This window comes from Gossypium hirsutum, chromosome A08, assembly GCF_007990345.1.
Source record: "Gossypium hirsutum isolate 1008001.06 chromosome A08, Gossypium_hirsutum_v2.1, whole genome shotgun sequence".
In the NCBI taxonomy this organism is placed as follows: domain Eukaryota; kingdom Viridiplantae; phylum Streptophyta; class Magnoliopsida; order Malvales; family Malvaceae; genus Gossypium; species Gossypium hirsutum.
In genome coordinates this window covers 22,202,786-22,207,343 of record NC_053431.1, presented here as the reverse complement: position 1 = coordinate 22,207,343, position 4,558 = coordinate 22,202,786, and the positions used below count along the sequence as shown (strand labels likewise).

The 4,558-nt window shown below is 41.9% G+C and overlaps 1 non-coding gene across 1 annotated transcript; it reads left to right on the top strand.

Annotated features, from left to right (window-relative positions):
- The first annotated feature begins 4,049 nt into the window (after positions 1–4,049).
- Positions 4,050–4,156, top strand: LOC121205255 (small nucleolar RNA R71). Its single transcript, XR_005900340.1, has one exon. It is a non-coding gene; the product is annotated as a small nucleolar RNA R71 (small nucleolar RNA).
- The last annotated feature ends 402 nt before the right edge of the window (positions 4,157–4,558 follow it).

Sequence of the window (4,558 nt, the reverse complement as noted above, 5' to 3'; positions counted from 1 at the left end):
CTCGATCATCCTCATATGTAGCATGCTCAAGATGCCCTGTAGAGACATCTAGCCGATGAGTGTGAAGGAGGATGTTTGTACCGCTGTGTTGAGGTGCCCAAAGTTCCAAGCCAATCGAGTCACATAGGGCCCAATAGAGATGACTCCTCTCCTATGTCGCTCTATCTGATGGCGGATGGTGAGGGCACTGAAATAGAAAAGGTCGAAGACGTGCCCGTTTACTATGCTTCACAGGAAATAGGTGTTGTGAGTGCTGACGATGCCGGTGCTCTCTCGCCGTCCTGTCAGAGTGTGGGCCAAGATGGTGTGTAGGTATCGCAAGGATGGGGCGAAGGTTGATGCCTTAGAGCGGCTAAGATCATAGGTGGCCGAGGCAAGGACGAGGTCCTTCAAGCACTTTGAGGGAGAGTAGTGGATGTGGCGATGGAGGGTGTCATGTTCATTGTCGTCCATTAACTCCTCCGTGTACAGCCCTAGCACAATTCCAAACTCCGGTACGCTCAACTGGCGCAGTAGACCACCAAGGTGGAACTGGACCATTCCAGGATAGTCGAAGTTTGTCATGACGACCTGAAGATGGAATGTCGAGCAGAGTTCCATTGTGAGCTTGAGGTACGCCGGCTCGATGATCTCAAAGAAGAGCCTCCACGATTCAGTCGTCAGGAGGGCTCGGACCGCGTCAGCCATTTGAATTTGTTCAAGTGTGACCCAGTCAATGCAGCGGCCCACACCTAGAGGTTGGGCCTGTAGTATCTGAAATAGTTCCTCCTAGGGTCCCAGGGGAAACTAGAGGAACGGATGCCTAATCTCCTCGGTAGGACCCAAGGATGACGATGCTCCTTTCCTCTTCTTCGAGGCAGGGACAGTGGTCTTTTTACCACGTGAGGTTGACATTGTATACATGCAATGAAGAGTCAAAGTTAAATACTCACTAAGAATGTACGCGTGTTAACACTGAATAAGAATATTTCATAGGACCTGCGTACTAGACTAAAACAACCAAAGTAGATATATCAAGTCATAATTATGAATAGGACTATGAGAGTCATGCAAATAGAAATATCTAGGGAATGAATGCATGTGGGTTGGATAATATGAAAATATGGTGTGGGTAAGCATGAAATCCATGGAAATACAAAAATAAATGGATGAATGAATCCTAATATATTGACTAAAATAGCAAATTTCTAACAAAGAGCATAAGTATTATTGTAACTATGAACATTTACTCAAAATAATCAAATAAAAAAAATAATCATGAAATAAGTAAAATATTTGAAGAGAATAGAGAGAAAATAGTAAACAAACGCAAGAGGGAAGAGCTTTGGGTCGTCGAAAGTGGTGCTGTGGTCGGGGCACGGGAATGGCAGGTAAGGCGTGTGAAGTTGCAACGGCTAGGGTTAGGGATTTTAAGAAAGGAGGTGATGAATAGTAAGGGGTTTATATAGATTTTGGGGCGCACGGCCGTGGGGCACTCCCGTGTTCCCTCATTTTAGCCTGTGTGTTTTGCGATTTTAAATTTGGGCCCGTCTGAAATTTGCCACACGTCTGTGTTATTTGGGCGTGTCGATGCACATGGCCATGTCGCACGGCCATGTTCTTACTTCATTCGCTTCTCCCACTCCCGTGTGTAAAGGTGCACGCCTGTGTTGTTTTATCAGTCCTGAGCACGGGTGGTGGGCACGGGCGTGTCGTACTCCTGTGCTAAATTCTCAGTTTCAACCACGGTTTCTAGACAGGGGCGTGTTGCACGCCCGTGTTGTTTTAACAAACTCGCCCATGGCCATGTCACACAGTCGTGGCAGCTTATCGCATCTCGTGTTAGGGAAAAATTTTGCCCTGTTTCGTACAGCCGTGTCGCACGACCGTGTCTCCTCCCGTGGTGTGAGCACGGTCTAAGGCAGGCCAGTGTTCCTAGCCTTGTGGATTAGAAAACTTGTGTTTCAAGGACTCAGTTAGTGAATAAATGTTAAAAACTAAATTTTTAAAAAAATCAATACTGTTAGTGCTCGGGTTGCCTTCCGAGAAGCGCTTATTTATAGTCTAAGTTCGACTTACCTCTCTTGTTGCGTGGTCATTGTGGTTCGAGGAGTTTACACTCCTCATCCCTACTATCAGTTTTATCAACATAAGGGTTAAGATGAGTATTATTTACCTTAAACATGCCGAATTTGGGATGAATTACCTCGACTATACCGTATGGAAAAATGCTAAGTACCGTAAGAGGGATTTCTTCATTCAGTTCAGAAGTGGTAATACGAGGGTCAGCTGCATCTAATAGCACTTTGTCTCCAACCTTAAGTTGATTTAGGGAAAAATTTAGCTTGTCATGGTGTGGTTTTGGTGTATAGTGTGTTTTCGGTTTATGTGTCCGCCATTCATCTAGTTCCTCGATTTGTAGCCTTCGTTCTTCATAGATAGGTCCTTTGTTGTTGCTTGAACATGGCTCATGTATGTTCTTTGAACCTATTTCCTACAAAGTAGGTTATACCACATGGTCAGTTTTAGTAGGATGATTTATACCACCACCTTCAATTTTCACTATGTTACTCGAATTACGAGCTTGAAGGGTGATTGTTTCATCTCCCACACGAAGTGTGAGTTCACTAGTGCCAACATCAATTATTGTTCTAGCAGTTGCTAAAAAAGGCCTCCCTAAAATTAAAGGAACGTTACTATCCTCTTCTATGTCTAAAATAACGAAATCAACCGAGAATATAAATTTGTTAATTTTAACAAGTACATCTTCAATAATACCCCTAGGAAATCTGATTGTTTTATCGGCTAATTGAACACTCATCCTAGTTTGTTTGGGTTTCCCAAGACCTAGTTGCTTAAACATTTTGTAAGGCATGACATTGATACTAGCCCCTAAATTAGCCAAAGCATTATTAACATCTAAGCTACCAATTAAACAAGGAATCGTAAAACTCCCTAGATCTTTTAATTTTCTGGTTAGCTTATTTTGTAGTATGGTTGAGGAAACCGTATTTAGTTCCACATGCAACGGTTCATCCAACTTCCGCTTATTTGTTAAAAGCTTCTTTAAGAATTTGACTGCATTTGACATCTGTGAAAGAGCTTGAATAAATGATAAGTTAATATATAATTTCTTTAATAATTTAAGGAATTTACCGAATAATTCTTTTGTGCGGTCTTTTCTTGTAGCATTGGGATATGGCACACGAGGTCTGTACTCCTTACTTACTGGTGTTTGTTCACTGTGGCCTTCCTCACCTCTGCTTTTACTTACCACAATTCCTTGCCTCGGTTCTGGTTCAGGTTCCACTAACCCTTCATTTTCTTGGATGGTAATTACGTTGAGTTGTTCCCTTGGGTTAGATTCAGTGTTACTCGGCAGGCTACCTTGTGGTCGTTCAGATATTAATTTGGCGAGCTGTCCTACCTGAGTTTTGAGCCCTTAGATCGATGCTTCTTGATTCTTAAGTACTGTCTCAGTATTCTGAAAATGAGTTTCTGACACCGAGATGAATTTTGTTAGCATCTCCTCAAGGTTTATCGTTTTCTCTTGTTGGTAGGGTGGTTGTTGGAAGCCTGGAAGTGGTGGTCTTTGATTCCCTTGGCCTCCCCATGAGAAATTTGGGTGGTTCCTCCAACCTGCATTGTAAGTATTACTACAAGGATTATTTTGAGATCGAGGATTATTACCCATGTAATTTAACTGCTTGTTCTCCATGTTGTGGCCATAGGGTGGGTATTCTGAATTGCTTGATCCACCTCCACTTGCTTCACACTGCATTACTGGGTGAACCAGTGAAGAACCAAGAAAATTGTCAATTTTTCTATTCAAAAGTTCTACCTGATTAGAGAGCATGGTGATCGAATCGACATTAAAAACGCTGGCTGTATTCATTGGCTTTGTCCTCATGACTTGCCATTGATAATTATTAAGTTACATTTCTTCTATAAATTCATAAGCATCCTCAGGTATCTTATTATTGATAGTTCCACTAGCAGCTGTGTCAATTATCTATATAGTCGAAGGATTCAGGCTATTGTGAAACTTTTGAACCTGTAGCCAGAGTGGTAACCCATGGGGAGGGCATCTTCGCAAAAGATCCTTGTATCTCTCCCATGCATCGTAGAGTGTTTCTAAATCCATCTACACAAAAGAAGAGATATCATTACATAATTTAGCCGTTTTAGCTGGCGAAAAATATTTTAATAAAAACTTTTCGGTCATTTATTCTCAAGTAGTGATTGACCCTCGTGGTAACGACTTCAACCACTGTTTACCTTTGTTCCTCAATGAAAAAGGGAATAACCGAAGGCGAATGGCATCATCAGAAACGCCATTGATTTTAAAAGTGTCGCAAAATTCTAAGAAATTTGCCAAATGAGTGTTTGGGTCCTCGTCTTGCAAACCATCAAACTGAACAAACTGTTGGATCATTTGAATAGTGTTAGGTTTCAGTTCAAAATTATTCGCAGTAATAGCAGGCCTAACTATGCTCGATTCAGTTCCTGTTAAAGAAGGTTTAGCATAATCATCATAGTACGTGGAGCAGGATTCTGATTTACTGGATTAGTGACAATC